Here is a 12,193-nt window from a genome sequence, read left to right as displayed (position 1 = left end):
TGAAATGGTCACTGAATTTGGAAAAGTCAGGTGGCTGTGAGGACATTGCCTGCCTGACATTGATTATACCTTCAGTAGAAGCCACCAAACTGGGCCACTGAGCTGAGCCCAGAATACGATCCCCGTGGGTGTGTCTGACTCATTCTGGCTCAACGTGGTTAGGAAGGAGGAAGGCAGAGCAGGAGAGGAATTACAAAGAATCAAATCAGGCTGGTCTGTTGATATTGTTCTTCTGTAGCTTTTATCACTGCTTAAAGAAGAGGGACTAAGATTCTTTTCAGAAACTGAGGAAGTTGATGCTGTCTGCAGAAGACCTCTGCAGGTGCTGGTGGTTTCCCAAGCAGAGCCTGAGGTGCAGGAACCTGAGTTCATGCTTTGTGGACTTGAGCTTTTTATTCTTTTTGCAGTAAGTATACACACAGCTCCTCTAGGATGGGCTTTGATGGATGGGTGTCTTTGAAACAGTACTATGTCCTTGGGGGTTTGATGTCTTCAGAATTGCTGCGCTGGTTTCTGTCTGGATTTAGCTGGTCCTTGCTGGGCCATTATGTGCTATGGTCTGTGTTTGGAGAATTGATTTGCTTTATTCCTCAAAGGCAGTAGGGAGCTTTTTGTTTCTGCCCCTTGAAATGGAGGTAGTAGTCTTTTTAGTAAGGGAGTCCCACAGTGTGTTGGCATGAGAGTTTTTCTGCCCCAATAATTCCCCCCTTATGTTGTGTACTTATTGAAGTTGGGGAAAATTAAGTAGGGGTCACAGGATGAAGGTGGAAGGTCGGTTGTGCAAACAGGATGCTCTCTGACTTTAGATGATCAGGCTGCTCTCCGCTGCATTGTGGGTGAGCCTTAGACTTTGGGATACTAGCAAAAGATGTATGTTTAAATATTAGGTTTGTCATTCATCAGCTCTATGACTTTGGGCACATGGCTTGTAAATTTCATAAAACAGTCACAGATGACCTACTGCATGATAGGATTGCCTTGGACACATTCATGTTTCCTACACTGAAGTAGCCTTAGGTGGCAGTGAGAGTGAAGCTCCTAGTTCCTGGGGGCTGCTTTCTGTCTGCCCGAGCTCTCCATGTGCTATCCACAGCCTCATGATAGCGCAGGAGGGAGGAACTTGGGTTCTTCCTTTATAGACGAGAAGAACAGAAGCTCAGAGAGGTTTGTTAATTTTTCCAAGGTGTCTCAGCAAGTAAATGAGATGTAAATCCAAGAATTCTAGACCTCAAACCATGGAGTCCTCTGGGTTTCAAGATGTGGATGCAAAAACATGAGTTCTGGGATCCCTCAGGCAGATTTGGTGGTAGTTCCCTGCCTTTTATTTACCAGTTACATTGTTATTCCATTGTTATTCCTAGGTTTGCCTGTCATTCTCTATAAATTAGAAGCAGTTCCACAATCTCTGTAGTTGAGGATGGCTTAGAATCAAGTGCCTTGTCTGAGGTCCTCTAGCTGTAATCAGTGCAGCCAGGATCGGAACTCAGAGTCTGTATTCTGCACTCAAATTAGAATTTGTGTGTGTTTCCTATGAGCTTGTAGTTCTGTCTGATGTCCAGGAGCCAAGGCCATGATACTAATGATGGTAGCAATCAAAATTTTGTGTTGTTACTAGGAAACTTCTGCTTGTAGTGATGGATGAAACAGGCATGGAGGTTTTCTTTATATCCCTTTCTTTCCTAGTATCTCTGTATAGTTTCCTTGAGAGTAGTGGTTGAAGAAGAAAGAATAGGGCTAAGCAGAAATTCAAGCTGTTAGGATTTCAGGTTTTGAGAAGCATGTAATGTAGACTAGACAAGAGGTACGAGGTATCCTTGGCAAGCTGAGTAGAATCCATTAGCACCTTCCCTGTGTGCTGTGGAGGAAGTCGAGTTCTTAGGTGCATCGAGGGAACTCGGGCTCCAGTTATCCCGCCACTACCAGCTTACTATGCACATTTGGTCCTTTTAAAATGAGTACTCAGTAAATTAGCAGATAGTGAGCACTCATTTGGCCCATGACTGTATACTCTTACAAGGGTGATATTGTCACTCTCATTCTAGAGATGGAGGAACAAATCAGAGAGATCAGATTGCTCATGAATCCACAGATACTAAGCATCAGACTGAGTTTTAAAACAAGATGGCAGGATTTTATATTATAAACATCCCCGTTAAGTAGCACTTGCCCTTTCTAACCTGGTCCACAAGCTCTTAAAGGATTCTAGTCTAACTTTTGACAGTTGGGGAAATTGAGGCTCAGGAGCCAAATCACTTGACCAAGTTTCCACAATGGGAGGAGACTTCAAGATCACGGTTACAGGGTCTCCAGGCCTAAGGTTACTATCCAGTTTGGAGCAGATACCTGGAGTGTGACTGAAAATAAAAAAAGCAGGAGCTGGAAAATGAGGGATTCACACTGCAAGGCTGTGTTCAGAACTGATTTCAGGCCCATTGGGAGATTGGGGGGCCGATCAAGAAACCAAGGCAGAAGGCAGGCAAAAGATTTATATAGTCACTTTAGAGGCGGATACCCTGGAATAGACAAATTACAGATTTCATCAGTAGATGGACTCTGGTTACTGATCAGGGAAGATGCAGGCTGCTATGCTCATGGAGTTCTTGGGCACTTGGTCATTATAATCTAGATTTCTTAAAGCCTAAGATGTGGGCTGTATAATCATAACAGGTATACATGCAGGTGAGTCTGTTCTGTATAAAAAAACCTTGGGCAAGTTATGTCCTCTCTCCAAACCTCAGATCTGTCAGTTAGAAAATAGAAATACAGTTATAACTGCCTGACAGATTTGTTGGGGATATTTAATGAATAATTATAGATAAACTTTAGTACTTATAGAGTTATGTCTGGCATGGACCTTCCCTGAACTCACATTTGTGTGTCCACCTGCTTGTCCATCATCTTTGTTTGTCTAGTTCTCATTCAACTCAAATTTTACATTCTTTACTATCTTGAGATTTTATTTCCTGCCCTGCCCTGCTTCTCTCAATCTCCCTTAGTTTAGAAATAGACACCTCTGCCATCCTTGTTGCTTATATCCTGCAGACCTAGCTCATTTTCTACTCCTTTCTTGCTCTACATCCCATAGTCAAAGTCAGAACAAATCTTGTTGGCTTCTCTTAAGAATAAACCCAGTTTATGACACTAGTTCTTACCTCTATAATCTAAAGCTTTCCTACCCCTGTTACTTGGCTGATAGCAGTGACCTCTCACTGGTCACCAGCTTCTAATAGACTCCTGGATTTTTTTTCCTCTCATAGGACAGGCTGGGCTGATTCTTGAATATGAATGTCAGGTGTATTACTCTGATCGAAACTCCAGGGGATTCTATTCAACTTCAGGGAGCCCCAGGGTCTTTATGAATACCTGCGAGGTCCTGCCAGGCCTGGCCACAGCAATCCTTTCTACTCTCCTCCTCTTTCAATGTCCCTGCTTTCTCTGCTTCATTCTTTCTGGCCTCCTGGGTAGTCTTTGAACTCCCTCAGCCAGTTGAGCCTGTAGCCTTTTTGATCCTGGCTGTTTCCTATCACTCTCCTAGAATGTGCAAGAAAGAGCCTCACTGGAGCCAGGTTTGGTGACATACATCTGTATTTTCAGTGCTCTGTAAGGCTGAGGCAGGAGGATCACATGTTCTAGCTCACCTTGAGCAACTGAACAACTTTGAGAGATTGAGGGAGGCAGTAAACCTTACTGCACAGGTTTCCTCCAAATCCCCTTTCTAGAACAGCACTTCTTCATCAACAGTCTCTCTGCCTTACCTTACTGAATTTCCAGAGCCCCTCATCTCTAATGTCTGAGAGCCGCTAATGTCTGATAGGTCACATGTATATTCACTTTGCTCATTGATAGTTTCTTCTCTTTGAATAGGAACTCATGCCCCCCTCCCCAGGGCTGGCTGGGACTGTTTTTTGTTCACAAACAGTACCTGTAGGTGGTGTGCACTGTGGGAACATCTGCAGAATGAGTGCCGCCTCTTTCCTTCCACAGCTCAGGCAGCTGTTGTTACATCGACCTCTTTCTGCTGGTCCTTGAGGGTCAAATCAGAATTTATCACATGCTCCTTTCTCTGTCTTGAACCACCTTCCAGAGGCAAGGACTGTGAAACTGCTCTACATGCTGTCTCATTTTTAAAGAAATTACAGGCGGCTTGTATGTTGAAAAACAATGCAAGAAACTAAAACAGTAAAATAGAGAAAAGAGAAATTCATAAAAATGAAAATGAAAACTGGAAATTTTGCCTCCCAGAAAGAACCACTGTTCCCATCTCCATACCCACTTTCAGGCTTTCCTTAAGTCACAGGTTTCTGCTCAGGGTGGGGTGAGAGACAGATCTCGGAAGAAGCATTATGCAAATGAAGCATATTAGTGTGAACTGTTTGAATGTCATCTGTAGAAAGTGGTGGGACAGGGAATTAGGAGAATCAGCCTCCATCCATGACTCTTTTTCATGTATGAAGAGAAGTCAGTCTGTTTCCAGGAAGGTGAGGATCTCCTGTAAGGGAAGACAATGAGCCATTTCAGGAAATTTACAAGAGAAATTTACAATTCGTTTTCCCTTGTTTTAATTATCTTCAAAAGCATTTTCTTGAATGAAACTTTCTTAAAGATCAGGGAACTGTGAGTTTTAGTGCAAGCAGATTTATCTTGGGTGTGAGGCTGGCACAGGAGGATGGCAGCTGTAGATGGACTTACTGAGAGTGCCTAGAGGTTTACACCTAGTGTAGGTGTTTCCCTTATCCTTGGATACCCCAGTGGATGCTCAAAATCGCAGATTATATCAAACTTATGTACACTGTTTTTTCCTATACATACCTACTTAAGATAAAGTTTAACTTGTAGATTAGTCACCGTAAGAGGTTAACTAGCAGTAACTAATGATAACATAGAACAATTATAACAATATGCCATAATAAAATTGCTGGCATTACAACTCTTGCTCTTTGGGGACCATTATTAAGCAAAATAAAGTGACTTGAACATAAGGCCAAAGCAGCAGGAAGTGAAACTGTGGGTGTAGGGGCCTTCTGTAATTAGTTCTTTGGCTAGCCAAGGCAACATTGAGTGATGGACATTGGGAATCACATTTTATAAACTGGGCATGAGGCCTGGAGATGTGTATGGCTGCTCTAGTTCTGTTCCTTCAGGAGCGGTGTGTGATTTGAACCCATGCTGACTGCACACCTGATATTCATGACCATGCCAACATAATTATGGAGCAGTGTTAATGGAGGGTAGGTGGGCCATCAGTAGAGTATACTTGATAAGCTACCAGAGGAAGTCACGCTTTCCAGAGAGACTCTGCTGAATCTCCTCTCCCAGATTGCTCTGTTGCGTAGCCAGATAAAGCAGGAGAGCCTGGCTCTATTTCTCTAGATGGGAAGTTTTCTTTCAGTCCTGGTGTGGAGGTGTTGGGAGTTTGGAGTTGGTGTCACTAATCTGCAACTATGAGGAAAATCTTGAGATGGAGATGGTGGGAAACCAAACAGCTACCTTAATTACTTCCTCATCTGAGGCCTATTGCTGCCAGGTCCTGCTACAGATAGAGAGTTCTAGAAACTCTCATTGGATAATCAGAGGTGTTACATCAGTTTTCCTCTTCGAGCTGTGTGCCAACAGGTGGGTATCTGGCTCTGGGAGATGGGGGAGGATGATCCCAGGTTCTAACTCTTGTTGTTCTTATGTGGAGATGTCATAAGCCCCAGTGGAGACAGCTGAGTCATAATTCTGATCCTTCTGCTCCAGCATAAGGTGTATGTGTGTGTGCACTTGTGTGTGTAAGCAAGTGTATGAGTGTAGCATGTGGTTGGGATATTTTTATATTGCTTAAGGGCAAGAAATGGTAAGTATTAATACTACTTAGATGTTCAATAGGTTCTTACCTTTATCCATAGAGTGGAGAGATGCCTGTGGTTTCATTGTTACTCCTCAATTTGGAGACTTGAGCAAAAAGAAAAATGAGAGTACTCTTAACTAGGTGGTAGCATGGGACCTGAGGTAAGGCACTCATTCATGCCTTCACTGGGTAGAAAACCCACTATTACCCTACAAAAACAACAACTTTCTTGGTTCTGTTTCCTAGGGAAAAAGAAGTCATCTTGAATTTCATTCAATTCAACAAGTCTTTATTGAGTATCTTCTGGGTCCAGATAGAGTAAGGGCAGTGTTATGGGTGGCAGCTGGTGGAGTGGAGGCATTTTGGTGGTACCGTTCTGCAGAGCTGATGATGGATTGAATTTAGGAACAAGGGGAGAAAGGTATTGATGTGAATATCTTTCAGAGATGACACCAAAATTCCTCTTCCACAGAGGATGGACCAGTTCCAGGTCACTTGTACAGGCATCACGTATTTCAAAAAGGACATGGAGAAGTATCAGGAGGTGTCAGCCACTGAGCATGAACTTTTGCATTTCTATCTTATGAGAAGCTATCACTTAGCAATATGATTTCTCCTCAATTTGCCCATATCATCTTCCAAATGGAATAAGAATATGTGGGGGAGAAATTTGCTGTATAGTCCATTTATCAAGTCAAGAGAAACTTCCAACACTGTCCAGTTTGGAATCCAACAATACAAATAAGTCCAGGTTCAGTTCTCATATGGTTGATGTCATTGACTTAGACAATTCCAGTTCTAAGCATTTTCTTTCAGTTATGGAATATTAGTGCTAAATGAAGCTTTGGAGCTTGACCAATTTAAATTTCTCATTCTAGAGATACACAAACAGGCTCAGAGATGTTAAGTATTGTATAAAGTCATATGGCAGTTCGCTTTGGCTTGACATCTGGATATAATATTACTTAATAACTCTGTAATTCTCCTGGGTAGGGAAGCACAGAAAAGCATGAGTGACAGGATTCAGAGTGTTAAGGTAGGGCTACTTAGGAAGTGCAGACTAGCTCAGGAGTCAGATGGAGTGGAGGGTAAAGATCTAGGCATTCTACACACAGAACCAGCTCCCTCCTTCAGTATGAGCCTTGAATATCCAGTGAAAGTGGACCGGTCTGAAGGGATCAAGGTTAAATCTGAATTGACCAGAAGACCAGTTCAAGGTCCTCTGTCAATCTCTCCCCCGGTGCTGGAGCACTGGCGGGTGGTGGTCTGTGCCTTATTCTCCTTGCCTTGCCCACCTGCCTTGACGGACTTGGTACCCTAGTGCCCATCATATGCAGCTGGATGCTGGGATTTGCTGTCTCCTCTGTCTCTGACATTTGGCCCACAGGTATCTAAAGGAGACTCCAGGCATGCACCAGTCCAGTGGGTATGGTGCCAACTGGGTTTGGAACAGAGGTTTGATCTCCCTTTAGTCCCACCCACCCAATGTGATGAGTTTTCTGTGTGCAGTGGGTTGGACATGATGTCCGGAATCTGCAGACTACTCCCACTGTAGCCTTAATTTGGTGCTTTGATAGGCAGTACGGTATGTGAGTGTAGGGAACTCCAGGGTATTTTTTGACATCTATGGTGGAGGTTCACCTCTGACATTTTTCAGGTCATATCCAGTAGAGCTGGGAGAAGGTCAGGGCTGTGAAATCTGGCAGACACCTTGAGGTTATGCTCAGCACACTGTTACAGGGGAAAACAATGTGACAGCACCTGCATTAGCCTTTTGACTTCTGATGTGCTACTTTTATGAGTGTCAGGACAACTTGTGCTAGGTGACTACCACTGTAGATTTCTAGAATGTGTGGATGTAATGAGGTTATTTTCACCTTGGTCCGCTGGTAGTCAGGGGTTGGCCTGGGATAGTTTTGTGCATCCAGCTGGGGAAGAGAGAGTAGAACCCTACTGTGTTGGCTTACTTGGACATACTGTCAGTAGAAGAGCTACTCTAGCTGTGATAGTTGGGGGTTAAAAGGGGGACAGTGTGTGCTGTGCCAGAGCGAGTTCCAGGACTCTGGAGATGGAAGGCTGAGGGGAGAAGCAGTGGTTGCAGAGGGTAACAAGATGCTTCAGGTCCTGGAGTGGAAATCTCAGTCCTTATTCCGGTCCATGCCTGGCTGGGCCTGCACTTCAGCCTTGAGCCCTCACAGGGGCCCAGCCAGCAATCTCCATCCCAGCTGGCGCTGACCCCTTGGCACTGGTTTGAACGCCATTTGTCTTTGTGTCTAATCTGCAACGTGTGCAGACGCAGAAGTGGCTCAATTGATGACCTGTCTTCCGGAGCACTCAGGGGATCCTGGGAGGCTCTGTTGCTCAGACATTTCAGAGGTGTTAAGAAGCCCTCAGTGGAGATCTGCATGGTGAGGTTAATTATGACTGTCCCCCCAGCCTGCTCTTTTTTTTGTCTGGTAACCTTGGCTCAATTTAAGTAAGTTTTAAATTTCAAGCTGAGATAATGTTTAAGGACTGTGTAGTTCTTGAAACATTGTTTGGGAGGAGTTCTCAGAGAAAGCAAGAAAAATGAGCACAAAGAATCTACTGTGATCCAGGCACTGTGCTAGGCATCATGCTTTGGGTTACCCATCTCATTCTTCACAATGTTCTTGTAGGATATTTGTTCATTCATTCGTTCACTTTTTCATTTATTCTTTGTTTGTTGAGCACATTCATGGTAGCATTCTAGGCTCTGAGCTAAGAGTTTAATGATCAGAGGGAAAGAACCGCAGGAGAGCTGGGGCCAGGGCAGCACCTCATGACAGCACGTGTTGTCCTGGGGAGAGTGAACTAGGCCAGAGTGAAAAAGAGCTGTCTTGTTTTTTCTGTTTCCCAGCTGAGAAATTGAACCACAGAACCCAGCCTTTCCACTAGTGCCATGCAAAGTAGTAGAAATCATTATTAGGGCAAATCTAGGGTCTTCTGACTTGCTCCGCTCAGTTATAACAAAGTGCCTCTTTTGCATCATCTTATTCAGTTCTTGTAAACCATTCTCAGGCTGATTTTGAGAAACCGAACCCAGATCAAGTACCTTTTCCAAGATCACATGGCTAAAGATCAGAGGTGGGATCCAAACACAGGTCTTTGTGACTAATGTGCAGTATCTGATCACCACATCATAGGATGATAGATTTGTTGTTTGTGGGCCAAAGGATGCTTCCTCTTCTTTAGGGATGTAATATTGCTCCAGGGGAGCTTCGTGCCTTCCTGAATCACCCAGCTAGAAAGTGTTAGGTGGGAGAAGCTCTCAGGCGTCCCTCCTCCTGATGGATCTCTTATGCCACATCTGCCTCTGTCCGTGACAGATAGCCATGAGGCACAGTGTGGCCATGTCTCCAGGACAAATTCCCAGTCTTAGGTATGAGCCCCTTAAGAAGGTAAGTTATCAGAAAATAGACACTGCATACCTGTTGTAAGTTAGAGATTATGCTATGAACTGTGAAAGAACAGAATGAGGCCAGTTATTTTATTTATCTTGGGGATGGAAAATTAGTTTTTTAAGGGTGCCAGAAACACTTGGGCCCATCATCCTTCACATAACTGTGAGGAAAGGCCAGTTAGACTATATTTTCTCTAAGGAATCCCGCAGTCTAGTTGGCAAGAAATAGAAATGCACATGGATGAAGTGGGTGCAGTAAATCTCCTTCACTTGGTCGCTATCTGTTGAGTTTCTTACAGATGAGATACTATGGAAGGTGTAAGGGATATTGTAGTTAAAAGGGCAGATAAGATCTCCATCCTTAGGAAGATTACCTTTGGGGGATTTGGGAGGAGTGAGTAGAGTACTGAAAATGTGAGCATAAATGGAGATAAAAAAGTGAAGGAGAGGTTCAGGGAGTTACGTGCCCAATGGCAGGTCCATGTTGTTTCAGTTGGAGAAGGCTTCCTACCACAGGAAATGCTTTGGTCTTGTGGAGGTGGAGTGTGCAATAGGGAGCATCATCAAGGATCACCTTACCCCATCCCATTTGGGAGTCTCAGTTAGGCTTCTGCTAGAGGGAGAAGTCAAGTCTACTTGGTAAGCGAGTAGCTGCAATTCAGGGCTAGAGGGTGTCAAGGGCAGTGGAAGCTGCTTGTCATTTCAGTTATCACATGGCTTGCTTGTCAGAGGCCCTCTTCCTCCCCTCTGGGAGCTGCAGAAGTGTGGCAGTTTGCTTCTGTCTTGAACTTCTGTTCTCTACCTCTTTCCTTTGAACTCTGCCCATGGCTCTGTGAATACCACTGCCAGCATATAAATTATCCAGGGGGCCTCAGCCCTAACCAGCCAGCCTGTTCGCTCAGTAGCATGCATGCATAATCAATACAGGAGGCTGCCACTGCTTTTAGCTGGGGCACTGGAGGAGAACTTGGGCTTTCAGAGCTCGGCCTAATGCTGGCATTTATCATACCGTCTTCTCTCCCTCTTCCTTCCTTCTGGCTCCACTTAACTCTGCAAACCTACATGGCAGGATACTGCAGATGGGCCACAGTTCTTGTTTTTGTCCTAAACCCTTATGCCCAGCATTTGGGGAAGTGCTTGGTTATGCACTTGCTTTGGGAGAACTGAAAAGCCACTGACATGCTGGGCCTCTCCCTCTGCTCTTCCTCCTACTGCTCTTGACACTGCCAGGACTTCTGACCATTTCCAAAGTACTCAACTCTTGGAAGACAGGCTGAAAAGACAGGCTGAAAAGACAGGATATGAGCTCCTTCTTTCTTTTTTTTTTTTTTTTTTATTTAAGAGGAAAAAGAGAAAAACACAAAACAAACCAAAGCGGCGTAAGGGTACACGCAATACAGAACTACAAAACAAAACAAAACAAAACAAAACAAAACAAAACAAAACAAAACACCATAACAGTAAGAAATTACCTGCTAGTAGATTACACACTATTTTCTTGAAAATAGTTCCTCAAATCACAGTATCAAAGAACACAAGGTGGACATTCAAACAGGGAGACTGCAAACAGCTGTGTTCAATGTTCCAAAAACATTGATAAAGTCAGCTATTTAACACCCCCAAACACACTTGCTGTTATATCCGTTAGAGCTCTTTTTCTTTTTTTTTTTCCCCTCTCTTTTTTACAACAAAATTTACACATCTTGGATTTTATTACTCCTTAGTGCTTATTACTTTCTTTGGGGGGGGGGGGAAGAATACAGTCAAATATGGCAAAACAAAGCTGTCAGTCAATACCAAGGATAGACATAGCACATGGTGTAGAACAGAGTACAAGTTTATCAACAATGGTTATCAACGTTGTCCCTTGTTTCCTTAAAAAGAATTGTCTATCTTATTAGATATTATAAAGTTGGACAAAACAGTAGAGAACAAGACCAATAAAACTTAGGCATTGTAAACATTACAGGACTTCCAAAGGAGACAATAGTCAAACCAGAATGGGTATCTTAGTGAATCTTATTGTCTTCAAAGTAGTTGCCTATGTCTTCAAACTTGATACTATCATATAGAATGGAACAGAGTCTAATCAGTCAAAACAAGATCGTGGGAGTACTACAGGACTTCAAAACAAGTTAATAGGAAATCGAAAAGAGTTACTATTTATATATCCTAATTTTTTTGAATTTTTTCTTTAATTAAGACAAACATAAGAAATGACTAAATAATTTTTTTTTGAAACAATAAGGGGGAGATTGAGATAAAACAGGACATAACAATATAACGAGCTCCTTCTTTCATTCCTGGCCAGAAGGAAGGAAATCGTGGAAGACTGATAGGTTTAGCTCCCTGTCTCTTGATCAGAAGAGCTGACACACACCTGCCTGTGGTATCCATAGCAAAGTGTTATTCTCTTTGAGATTTTATGAGGGTCATTTCCTTCCCATCTTTCTCTTCTGTTGTCCAGGTCAGAGGAGAGGATGGATGACTTCTGGAACCCCTTCAGGGTAGTGTAGTCCATGGGGATGTAGTTGGCTCCTGATTCCTTCTGTTGTCTTTCCTTGCTATCACCCATTCCAGAACATCAATGGAGCTCCACCTGTACATAGACCAAGTGAAGCATCACACAACCCCTGGAACCCAGAGACAGGAATCAGTTGGAGGTGTTTTCACTTGAGCAATGAATATGATTCCGAATGGATATATTCCCACTTTGGAAAGCTCAGGGATCAACCCTGCTTTTCAGTGTCCTGTGGCTGCTGTTTCCCTGCCTGCTGTCTTGGGTACTGCAGAGTGCTTGGCTGGCGGGCAACAGCCTGGCACAGGAGTTTGATGTTCCCTTTTGTGTCTTTCCGTGCTCAGGCATACTTTTCTGACAGAAGCTGGTACTGCTGTCATCCCTGCTGGATGGACAGTGTACCTGTTTTTACTGTGTGTCCCTT

The 12,193-nt window shown here is 43.6% G+C and overlaps 1 protein-coding gene across 45 annotated transcripts in view; it reads left to right on the top strand.

The window, feature by feature from the left end:
- The window catches only part of Nrxn3 (neurexin 3), a 1,541,537-nt gene that overhangs the window by 16,479 nt on the left and 1,512,865 nt on the right, over positions 1-12,193 (top strand). Inside the window, exon 1 of one of the 45 annotated variants that reach the window (XM_063240940.1) lies at positions 258-406. The exons of the other annotated variants lie outside the window; for them this stretch is intronic. The gene's annotated coding sequence lies outside the window, so the exon portion shown is untranslated. Of the gene's footprint in view, positions 1-257; positions 407-12,193 lie in introns of those variants that run through there. 45 annotated transcript variants of the gene reach the window in all.

The sequence above is a fragment of the Cavia porcellus genome, unplaced genomic scaffold, assembly GCF_034190915.1.
Source record: "Cavia porcellus strain 051 isolate PalLab524CR breed Dunkin Hartley unplaced genomic scaffold, mCavPor4.1 scaffold_31, whole genome shotgun sequence".
In the NCBI taxonomy this organism is placed as follows: domain Eukaryota; kingdom Metazoa; phylum Chordata; class Mammalia; order Rodentia; family Caviidae; genus Cavia; species Cavia porcellus.
The sequence above is the reverse complement of the archived record's forward strand: the minus strand, read 5'-3'. Positions and strand labels throughout refer to the sequence as shown.